The sequence below is a fragment of the Drosophila serrata genome, unplaced genomic scaffold (assembly GCF_035046125.1).
Source record: "Drosophila serrata isolate PLE 108 unplaced genomic scaffold, ASM3504612v1 contig_245, whole genome shotgun sequence".
Classification (NCBI taxonomy): Eukaryota; Metazoa; Arthropoda; class Insecta; order Diptera; family Drosophilidae; genus Drosophila; species Drosophila serrata.
Genome location: NW_028257143.1, coordinates 2603271 through 2616132, shown reverse-complemented (window position 1 = coordinate 2616132; position 12862 = coordinate 2603271). Strand labels below are relative to the sequence as shown.

At 35.7% G+C, this 12862-nt stretch overlaps 1 non-coding gene across 1 annotated transcript; it reads right to left on the bottom strand.

The window, feature by feature from the left end:
• Positions 1-11365: 11365 nt before the first annotated feature.
• On the bottom strand, positions 11366-11437 carry TRNAQ-CUG (transfer RNA glutamine (anticodon CUG)). The gene has a single exon. It is a non-coding gene; the product is annotated as a tRNA-Gln (tRNA).
• Positions 11438-12862: the final 1425 nt, after the last annotated feature.

Sequence of the window (12862 nt, the reverse complement as noted above, 5' to 3'; positions counted from 1 at the left end):
GACCTTTAACGCCAATAAAAACACACACCGAACACACACTCGCACACACACACGGGAGCAGCGGCACAAAGCGGCAACAGTGCTGCCAAGCCGACTCCTTGCCACAATTTGCCGCTGCCGCTGCTGCTGCAACTTTGGATCCGTTAAAATCGCGGTCAACGCCAAGAAATATAATTTATGCGTAACGAGTTCACGCGCCTACCAAGCACTGTGGCACCTTCGAATCGGAGTCACTCCGCTGGCCAGGTCGCCTGTCCAAATTGTCCGTCAAAGCCAACCGCACGCGTCGAACGCACAAAGCGTACTGAAGCGAAAAGCGTTTTCGGAGGAGCCTCCAGCTATTGGCAACAGCAGCAGCAGCAACAGCAGCAGCAGCAGCATGTTGCTAGCAACACACAGGAATGTTGCTAGTCGCGTCACTCCTTTGGCTTCCTTTCAGCTTTAACATTCACTGTGTCAATTTTAATTCATTTTAATTCGATTAATTTATGTAATTTATTTATTTATTTAGATTTTAAACTCTTCAAAGTTTGCATTCAAATAAATATCTAATTACTGGAAGAAAATGCCTTAAACATATTTCCAATTATATCACACATCTCATAAATAGATATATTTATATTTTAAATCATTTTAATTCGATAAATTTGTGTAATTTATTCATTTATTTAGATATTAAACTCTTCACAAGTCTGCATTCAAATAAATATCTAATTACTTGAAGAAAATGCCTCAAACATATTTCCAATTATATCACACATCTCATAAATAGATATATTTATATTTTAAATCATTTTAATTCGATAAATGTATGTAATTTATTCATTTATTTAGATATAAAACTCTTCACAAGTCTGCATTCAAATAAATATCTAATTACTGGAAGAAAATGCCTCAAACATATTTCCAATTATATCACACATCTCATAAATAGATATATTTATATTTTAAATCATTTTAATTCGATAAATGTATGTAATTTATTTATTTATTTAGATATTAAACTCTTCACAAGTTTGCATTCAAATAAATATCTAATTACTGGAAGAAAATGCCTTAAACATATTTCCAATTATATCACACATCTCATAAATAGATATATTTATATTTTAAATCATTTTAATTCGATAAATTTGTGTAATTTATTCATTTATTTAGATATTAAACTCTTCACAAGTCTGCATTCAAATAAATATCTAATTACTGGAAGAAAATGCCTCAAACATATTTCCAATTATATCACACATCTCATAAATATCATAGATATGTATATATTTTGGGTATGATTAGTGATTCATTTTTTTTTCCATCTTTTTTTTTGGACTGAACCTAAATACAAGTAAAACTATACAGCTAACGTAACATATAATATAGAACACACTTATCTTGACTCTATTGATTGAATTTGTTTAAATGCCTCTTTCTAGGTACTTCATTGACTAAAAGGAAACGTCTTTACTACGGAACAGGAAATAGAGCGTTTGCTTGTAAAAGGTCCTTAAAGGGTATTAAATATATTTATAATATATATATATATATATATTTATTTTGTATGGAATTTGGAAGCTAGTTTCAATGTTAAGAGAAAACATTTTAAAAATGTGATTGATTTGAACTTAAAATATAAAAGTCATAAACTGACCAAATAGTTATCAGCATGTAATGTTTATTTGTACAAAGGAAACAATTTTTAAAAATGTAATTTAATTTATTTAGTCTCGACTGATATGGAGTCGCTTGTATACATATACAAATAATATAAGAGGAAACAAAAACTGTTTTTAAATAATACTAACTTAGCTTTACATAATGGATAATTTACCATACTTTTAGAGGTTCATGATCATAGAATCTGTACTCAATTCACTTTTATTTCTATACTCTACTTTTGTATTCTATACTCTCTATTCTCTATTTTATATGAACTTTAGTAAACATGTCCATAAATATTACGTATATATCATCTTACATTTAATTCTAGCTACAAGTTTCCCAAGCTGATCCTCAAGTTTCCTCAAAGACTTCAACTCTGCCTTGCATGTTGCAGAGATTGCGCAGTAAGGACGACTCTAAACAAAAAACGAATTTTATTTTGTTCGCCGTGTTCCTTGGTCGGGAGTGTGTCCATGTCCTTCGGCGAGCCTGACGAGGCGAGCTGCTTAATGCAAGATTTACGCCGGCATTCATTGAGTGGCCATAAACACCTGTTGCCGCGTGGCTCCTGTTGGAGTCTCGGCCTGCTTTCGATTTTCCGACATTTGCTCCATCTGCTGGCTACAAAGAAAACTTTTTATGGCCCTGTGCAAGGGAAAAAAGTTTCCATTATTTTTAGTCATTTTAAAGCGGCTTATGTGGACCTAGAAAATTGTGTTATTGTCGGGCGATTTATTTGTTCTGCAGCTATTATTATTGCGAGCTGCTGGAAATATTTGAAGGAATTTCCATTTATTTTTGTTACCCCACTACAGAGGTCACAAACGCCGCCCTTCCAACAAACACAAAATGTGTAAATTGTCAAAAAGTCAAAAGGAAAATGTCATTTGTTAATTGCAAAGCATTTAGTGTGAAATGTTTTTGTGGTCGGTATGTGGAAATGTTTTTGTTTGAAATGTTTTTAGTTGGGGTAATTATTGGAAAATTAGATGTGTCTGAGCATCAAATTCAATTGGTCGATGATGTCACTCAGTTATTTAACAGTAACCACTAATAAATTTGGAATAATAACATAAATTGAAGGGATTTATCTTTCCAATTATCTTATTTATCTGTACAACGCATAAAGATTTATCACAGTTTTCACAAACTTCTACTCTGACTAACATGGAAACCAAATTAAAAATCGAAATTAAACACTTTCCCACTGAGCTAGAGCCAGTTTTTCACTTTCATTTGCAAATTTTCACATTTCGCTGACGGCTCATAACTTCCGGCAATGAATGGGCTGGGAAGGGGAAAACCAGGGGTTTTCCAGCGCATTATGCATAAATTCCCGTTAATTAAAAGCGCCACAAAGTGCACGAGATAGCCGGGAGAGGGGAGAGGGAGAGGGAGAGACAAGTGGATCCAGGACGAGAGGGAAGGAGTGGGCTCGGGAGACATGGTCCTTAATGCTAGCCCAATATAAAATATGCGTGTCGGTAATTTGAGGAATGTAACAGAGGACCGAAGGCCCCGTAAATCCTAAAGAGAATGTCCTGCTGAGAACCCACTGCCGGTCTCTCCGCCATTGAACTCGGCCAAGCCAAACGGAAGCGGAAGTTGCAGCAAATGGCGTATGCGATTGAGAGTGTGTGCTGCAACCAGTGCGGAATATAGTCCATCAGCGGGAGAGGGGCAAAGGGTAGCTGCTGCCCGACAACGTCCTCGTAACAAGAGTCCTGACCGGCCACACACGAGCAGGATAACGACGATAGCTACGAGGGGGACGACCTTTCATGTTGAAGGAAGCCTTTGGAGAGCAAAATATTTACACATACTAAATCAGGCGAGAGTCCTCCTGGGCCTGCCAGTGTGTGTAATGACCTTGTAAGGAGGCTTGTCCTCTGCCCTTTTCACTAAACTGCACTTTCGCAGAAAGCTGGGCAGTGTTTGTTCAACAATTATGCAATTAGTGAAGGAACTTGCTGACAGAAAACCAATGAGAGGCTGCTCTTCAAACTATAACTATTTTATATATTCAAACTGAACATAAAATGGCAATAGATTGTCATTATAGTGTACAGTCTTAGAGGACTGTTAAAAATAAAATAATTCATTTTTATTAAGCGCCTGTAGCTTAACAATATATATATATTTTAGATGTTCAAATGGAATTAATACTATTTCTCCGTTCTTAACAAATGTTTCTGTAATTACAATTAGACTTTCTCTTACAGAATCTCAAGAGTGTTTTTAGATATATCCAAGACTTATCCTCATTATATATTTCCCAAGTAAATTAAACTTATATTTTTAAAATATTTATAAGGCTTCAAGTATATTCCGAGTGTAGTAAAAAATGTGACAAATGACCTCAAGGGAGCGCGACTCATTTCGCATATTTTTCACTTGGCTTCATTCATGGCGCATAATAAACTATTCATTAGCATTGGAAATACTGTCAACTACAGAAACGCTCACGTTTAACCCATAATTCATCAACATTTTATTGGCTCAAAGAAAATCCATTGAGTGATAAATAGCAATTCTGTTTTCGAAATTATCATAAATTTTCCATGACTATAATGGGGAGATGGGAATTATGCGATTGAATGCAAATTTAAGGAGACTTTAAAATACATATTTAGGGATTCCATTTTGATTTCATAAATATGCTTTCGCCAGAGAGATACATTACTGTCAGTTTCTGGTTCATTTGGGAAATAAGAGAACAAATGTCTAAACAATAAACATGCAGCAGCAGCAGCACTTCGACCTACTTACTTACAAATACTGGCATATTGATGGCTAGGATGGAAAATATTCAAGGGGCAGCATTTAGCTCCCATTCGTTATGTGTGTGTGCCAGCGTTGACGGAGGTCCTTGGAAGCGGCAAGGAGACAGCAAGAACTGTAACCGAAGACGTCCACGATGAGCACGATGGCGAACACAAATTGCATGTCGAAAGCTGCATAAAACTCGAATTACAGCAAATTTGTGGATATCGCTTACAAGTGCAAGAGGTTCAACTTTGGGGGAGTGGATTTCAGTATACAAACCAGTCAACCGTTCAAATTCGCTTTTTATTTGAAAAATTCTTTATCATCTGAACGAAAATATTGTCAAAGTGTTTATAATTTATAAATTCCAGAAAAGAAATAGAAGTTCAGAGTTTTCATAAATTAAAAGCCTTAAATATTAGACAAAAAAAGTGCTTAAATTTAATTACGACATTAAAAGGAGCTATATTTTATACCTCCAAAGAAAAACATAACTGACCTCTAAATAATAACTTTAAATATAAAGTGATCAGATAAATACAACCATTAATAAAAGTTAATTCATTAATACAACCCATTATTAAGTTTCATTGCAGACACTCTATTCAGAACTATTTATCCAAAAGAAAAATAGTTTTTTCATTCCTGAACACATCCCAGTCACGGACTGTTTTTCTATCATTCACCGGAGTCCAAGTGACTTATTTTTTGGCCAATTCCTTTGTCCTTTCTGCCCGACAAGTGCAAGATAAACAAGCTGCAATGACAGAGACAATTAAAGCTGTAAAATAACACCGAGGACGCGTAGTGTCTCAACATTTTTGACATTTTAATTGCCACCGAAATGTGAAGGAGTAGCGGCAAGGACATGCTCTGAAAGCCACCGAGCTCGCTGTGTCAGTATGTGTTGGAGCTGCGAATCAAATGACAGTGCCACATAATTTGCGGCATCAGCTTGACTTTAATTGCATTTCACTGTTTTCGACAAAACTTAATTTAAAACAATTATGGAGCAGGGTCAGGCTTGGGCCGATCCCTGATCCCCCGAGCTTGTCGAAGGAAGGCAGTGCATTCGCAGACGCCATAAAATGCAAATTCCTGTTGATCCTGTATGCCGATGCCACTGCATGTCCTGGCTCCCTGCCATTTAGCCGGGTTAACTGGGTGGCTGTCCGACATCCCGGCTGCCTTGTCATGTCTGCTCCGTGACAATTTTTTTCTCGTTTTTTGCTTTCGCGACCAGCGTTCCTGGGGTTCTTTTAGCAGAAACCAATCTAAGGATATTGTCAGGAGCGTAGTCCCAAAGCGCGGGAGAGCCTGTAAAAGGCACTCTGTTGGTGCGATGCTGAGCCATTGGGTCATAGCGCAAATATTTGATTCGATTTCGCTTTCTATTTTTTTTACAACTCAATTGTTGTGGACATTGGTAAAAGATTGGGATAATAACAATAGGGATATGTATTTGAGAAGTTTGTGAAGTCTAGAAGAGATAAGACTTGATCCTGCTCCTATCAATGTTTATTAAATTATTCCAATTGAAAGGGCATCATATTCTTTCAAGTTCTCTTCGTTCTCTTAAATCCAAATTAAATTATAATTAAGTATACTTGAGTTTAATTGTATAATTTAAAATTAGTTAATATTCCAACAGCTATCTCTTGAGGAAGGTATTCTTTCCAGTATTAAGATAGAATCTCTTTTCGTAATCACTTTACTTGAGTTTCAAGTCAAAGATTTGTATCTTTCTTTTTATTTTTTAATTTAATTATATTTATTTTCCCCGAAATCGCTCAGAGCCATACTAGACGTTTAGGAAATGGGAAACAAATAATGGTGGATATGGGGCTGTCTCTCAAGTTAGTTTCTTTCACTGCACGTCTATTTTAAATGCAGCTTAGCCTCGCCTTGGTAGTGGCTCGACATAATCCCCAAGTATTTTAACGCTGCCATTGCACCTATGACCTGCTTCCAGATCCGAGCACATTACTTGTACCCTCAGCCAATCCGACAGCGGGGCAGTGGCGATGTTGTCACCGCCTGGGCGAATCTGGCCTGGATAAGATAAATATGCAAATAGACTGCACGCCAGTCAACCGAGAGGAGCTTTGTCCATGAAGCCTCCTGTGTTATGGTTTTCTTCCATAAACTGCGATTAGCCCGGAACTTGACTTGAAAATGTGGCAGCCAAGCGATGAATTGTACAGATTTGGTATCGGGCATATACATAAATCACACGAAAGCGTACAAGCTCATTAGAAGAGTCGAGTTCATTGACCGGCACACGCGCCTTGGACTAGATAACTTTTGACTAGTTCCGTTTTTCACCCTTTTGTGGAGGGTCCGCAGCCCGAAAAAGTAGGCAACACAACACAATTTTTATCGGGCCCACGCACGTCAAGGTTGCCGGTCCATGTCACACCCGCACCGCCCCCCAAACAGGGTTATATATGTGCGTCCCTCTATATTTCTATATCTCTATTTGATATTTTTTTGTTTGGTCTGCCTTTTTCGGCTTATTTATTTATTTTTTTAATTTACTTCTCTTGTTGTGTGTGCTTGGTCTAGTTCCTTTCCGATGTCAGGTAGGGGTAGGAGAAGCATAATTCAAAATGAAAATAAATAGGAAAAATCTCAGTTAGACATGTATCTGAACGTTTTACATGTAGATTGCTTGTGGTTGCAAATATCTTGTGTCACAACTAAAATTTATAGTTATTATTTAGTCAGCAGTAAGGACAGATTTCAGGATTGTAAAAGTCCTGGCATTGCCATATTGAGATTTGCATTAAGATGAAATGTGACCTAGATATAGGAAAACTGATATACTATATACATTTAAATTGGTTTAAGATCTCAAAACAATATAGAAAAAGAAAACCTAGTTGTATAAAATTAAAATTTAGTTCAAAGGACATTCCTTAGGACATCTTATAGGGTTTTATTTCACCACAACAAGCCATTGTCATTAAAGTTGGCAGAAAGTTGTTATCTTCTTATAAACTATTTCCACCACCATAAAAGCCTATCGTTTGAATGCCCTCTGACCTGACACATTCCATGCTTCTGTTGCTCTGCTTCTTTGTTTGCTACGTGCTGCGTGTTTTGTCGTCCTTGAAGAGGCTTTGCTTTAAGCAAGTCCAGCCAAAAAAATCTGTCAAATCATAGGCCATTTCAATTTAAATGTCCACGCCACCACCTCGTCCATTATGGCCCCCCTTTTTTCGGGGGTGGAGTCTTCTCTATGCCTAATGTGCTTCCAGTCGTGAGCTGCTCTGTCTTCCTTTTGGCCAAGAGGGAACTAAACCCTCTGACTTTGTCCTGTTTGGCTTCAAATGACATGTCAAACACGCAACGGAGGCGATTTTCGTGCTTGGTCCTCCCGCCGGAGCAAATATTGATTATTATTATTGCTGGTCCGAGCTCACCGCGGATTTCCCGGAGAGCTTAGGCAACTGGCCCTCTTGGCCATTGACCTTGTGCGAAGAAGACCAAGACGAACCTCTGACATTCCGGCCCAAATGAGGCGGCAATTTTTCCCCGCTTTGCGGCTTCTCTTCCAGTGGGCGTTAATTTGTTGATAAATTGTCCCAGCCCAAGGAGACACAAATGTTGGCTCTTTAAAGGTTACATTTTTGAGCCAAATGAAACCAAAGCCTCTTTAGCTGACTGTTTTTATGGTTGTATTAAATTTGTCACACTGATAATCGTGATAAGAACTTAATTAATTTCCCTCTGACTTGGGAAAGGCACAGAATAACATTAGATGTGACTGTGATTTCCCAGCTTGGAAAAATCTAAGCTGACATGTTTATTATTTGATTAAAAGCATCACATATACTATTCACGTTATCTTAATAATTGAGTTCTCTCTGTTAAATATTTTTTGGATTACAATTGTTTTACTCATGAACTCATAATATTATTTTAAAAAAATGTTTCTCATAAAATACAAGTCATTTATGTTTCTTGTTTTCTATGGAAATATAAGCATCATATACCGAATTTAAGATATATTCATTCGTATATTTACTATCACATTCAGCTTCTTAACTCATTCAGTTTTGCGACTTTTCCATACGAGTAAAAGTTTTCCTTTTCAATAAAGTGCTTCATTCAAAAAATTCGAACAAAAATATTTATTTATACAAGCACTTAAAAGCGACAACAACGAAAGATTGCAGCATTTATTTTTTATGAAAATTGTTAATATGTTTTCTTGTTTTTTTTTTTTTTTTTTTGTCATGGAGTTTTTTGTTCACTCTTGCAGAAGTTTATTTCGGTCACTCCGCATATTCGCTTTGTAGATACGCCTCATAATTCTTTATCGGAGCTGTTTATCAATTCCAAAAAAATGGAAAAGAAAAGCGAAACTGAACCCCGCAGTGAACTGATGAAAGGCAATTGGAGTTGGGGAAATCTGCAGTTAAATGTTTTCTGTATGCAAAATGAATGGAAAAGTTGCCGCTATCGAACAATGCCGAATGCGCTTGGTCAAAGTTGAATGCTGCAATTTTTTTGGCAAAGAAACTGGAAAAAGATACTTGAATTCTTTTAAACAATTAGTAGAGAAAAAAAGGAAAATATATTATTATGTTACATAAATATATTATTTAGTTTTCAAGGTTGGGTTAGTTTAAAGTGCTGAGGTTACCCTGGTAACATCCAATTAGAGCTGCGCTTCACTTTTTCTCCAAACACTAGTAGGTCGTAGTAAATGCTTTCTCTTCAGTAGTTTTTAAACTCATTTTATTCTTTTTATTTTTAAATTGTTTCCCCTGTGGAACTTTGTTAATTGAAGTATGGACGTAGATTGCACGATGGAGATTCTAGTAAAGTAACCTCCAATGAAAGATAAAATAGCTTTTGTTCTACAAATTTTGAGTATATTCCTTGCTCCATATTTTATATGTCATATTTTATATTCCAGGCATGAAAGTAATGAGGTTTCAATAGAAGGCATTTCTACTGTTGTCAAATAAATATAAAATATTTAAAATTAGGAAAATATTACAAAATACTTAATTGTGTTTTCTTAATTCTTTACAAAAGTAATTACACTGTTAAATGCAAAGTTCATAAGTTATACAATAATATATATTTTATATATTTATAGAGCAATAAAAGTTCATTTACGGATTGCTATACATCTGCCAACTCATTTTGAAAATTCGACATGAGTATTTTTCTGGAAAGGATATTTAATCATGTAAGTACACTTAAACAGAAAGACCTAAGATATCTCTCCTTCAAAGTATGTATCTCCCTTCACTTAAAAAATTAATCCTGCTCACCATTAGCAATAAATCCATTCGAGGCAACTGTCACTCTGCGACATTAGCGATTAAATTTAATAATCCATGTGATGCTTAACCTATTCTAGCTTTAATGTCGACCTCGAATGCTCGCTTTTCATTGCACTATATATACTTATATGTACGTAGATACCACAAGAGGTGAAAGTCGAGGAGAGCCATAACAATCCCACTTCGCCACATTAAATGCAATCAACAGAGTTTTCCGAGGGGGTTTTTTCGTGTAGTATCAACGCGCAGCGACTCAGACGAATCCCGTTTAGTTTAACGTTAACAGTTTTCCACCTAGCCCAAGGACTAACCAAAAAACAAAAAAAAAAGGCAAAGGGGTCAACAAAATTGGCGCAAAGTGCCTGTCTTTGTTGCTTCGGTCTGTCTGGGCCAGCTTCTGTTGAATTATTGAAAATTTTCAAGTGAGCCAGAGTCTGGTCAAGTGTCCTGCTCTCGTATTTAAGGATCTAATTAATTAGCACTCGACAGGACAGCCCATTGAAGACATGAAATTAAAGCCGTGCGATGCAGCAATTGTTGCTCAATTTGTCACTTATCGATTATTGATTAAGGTTTCTTCAGTATTCTATTATTAGCCACTCAAGCAAAAGGTTGCGATGACTTGTGTCCCTTGTAGGGGTTCTGTTATTGATGAATGCCAGTTCAAAGGTCAATTGAGCAAACAAATTGATGAAAAGGTTGAGATTAGATTGTGATAAGTTTGTTAAAGGCAGATATGTGACATTTGTTAAAGTATTGAAGGCGTATTCAATCATTTATATAGTGTGAATATTTAATATATGTACATAACAATCTTTTACTTTTAAATTAAATTTGAATTAATACCTGATATGTTATAATCAAGGTAAAGGTATTTCTGATACCCTTACCTTTTCTGTAATTATCATGTAATATCTTCTCCACTTTATTCTCCATTTTAATAACCCATCTGGACCGTTTAAGCTGGAAGCCACAGATACAAGCTTTGGTGGCAGTTAAACACTCATAATGGCCAGCTTAGTGTCGGCTAAAGTTAAGTGTTCGCTGGTTCTGGCCGATAGTTACTCCACACTATATACATATATAGTATATATGTTTGCATGCTGGAGAAGATGCCACAAAACTTTAAGCTGACAAATTATTCAAAACAATGTTGCTGGGGCCAAAGTTGGCAGCCAGAGTGGCTAATGAAACGAGCTCCGCATTTCCACATTTCCACATTTTCAATTGTTTGGCTTTCAGGCATTTCGTATCTTTCGACGCGAAATGAGTTGCCACTTTTTATGGCCAATGCCGTTTTATTGGAGACCCAAAACTATTTGGTGCAGTTAAAGCTAAAAGGAAATAACAGGAGCAGTAACTGAACAGAGACTGAATCTGAATCTGAATCTGAAACTGAAACTGAGGCACAGAGACGAGTCCTCATACATATGCAAATGCAGCTGCCTCTCTGTCTGTGTTCGCTTTTGTTTATTTGATTGCACGTTGAAGCTGCCTGTGGAAATGCGATTGAAAATTCACAGCCCAAAGACAACAGATGCGGATTTATTTAGCTTATTGCAAGGGATATCATGTTTCTAATTGCATATTTATTTAAATTCTAAGAACTTAAATATAAAATAAAAAGAATAAATATAAAACAAAGGTTCTACCGAGATTTGAACTCGGATCGCTGGATTCAGAGTCCAAAGTGCTAACCATTACACCATAGAACCGGGTGACGGCCGCGTTAGAAAATTATTGCTTTGAAAGAAGGCAAGGAAAATTAATTTAAAAAAGCTCTATACTCTGATTTACATAAATAGATATTAATTATTAATAGAATTGTGCAAATTGGAATTAAGTTGGTTCGATTGTACAATTTTTTTTAAAGAAAAAGAAAAACAGATCCACTTGTTCTGAATTTGGGTTCAGTTATTATAAAATTAATACATGAATTCAAAATGAAATCAATACTTTGTAAATTACTAAATGTATCAAAAAAGCTTCAAGGCATATTTTTAAGATGTATGTAAGTTATATATTTATATTAAGATACTTTCTGTTAGGTAAGACATTTCACCCATGTATTTGAGATATCCTAGACCCAAAAATGTCTAGTTAATTAGAAAGTAAAGCCAAAATTTCCTAGTGATCTTGATAACTATTAGTTGTATTCTATTGCAATGGTTAATATCGATTTATATAAGGTATTTAGTATATGTTAATCCAATTTTATTATATAATTATCAACAGCATTATTGTCCATTTTATACTCTGTACATTCTTTTAATTTGTTTAAATATTGACTGCTACCAGAACACATATTAAGGAGAGCAGAAGATTAAAGAGAAATTTTATTTTTTATAAGTTAAAACCTTAAATTTAAAAACCTTAAATTTAAAACCTTATATTTAACATCGTTTTTACAATACAAATATAATGTTTTAATGAAAATGACTTTACCTTTATTACTTTTGAAGTTGTAGGTCGGTATATTACAAACTAAAGAGCTATAGAAACATGGCTTCCCAATTATAGCTATTTTCTTGCTAATCTTTAAGTCTCAACATTGAAAATTGGTTTTAATAATTAAGTAAATTTTTAAATATATTATTATTTGATTAATATTTAAATACCCTAAGTAAATTGAACCGCCATAGCACATTCCTACAGACAACGAGAGTGTCTAATAGTACTCGCTTCCTTCGAAATTTCAATTCAGTTTCTTTGTTTGAATTTTGAGGGCGTATCGAGCCAATTATATGCAGTTCACTTCCATCCCCTTGGAAATGTTTGTGGATCTGTCTTTGTGCTTGTGTCGCACAATTAAACGGAGCTAATTAGCCAAACACTTTCTGCGTTTACCCCAACGATGAGGATGATGATGATGCCCCTCCTTTGTGACTTGTTGAAATGCCCAGACACGTTCATAGCCTTGCTTACCTCTAGTTTGAATGGGATTGAGCGTTACTTTTATGTAAACGCTAAGCATATATACTTATGTATGTAGGGAAGGGGGGTAAAGTCCCGATTTCCCCACCCCCTCTGACATTATTATCACCTCATTTGCATGCGTTTAGTGGGGGGAGGGGACACTGTGGACAGCTCAGGCGAACGTAATTCGATGCCAACTTTGATGACGACAATCTCATTAACAT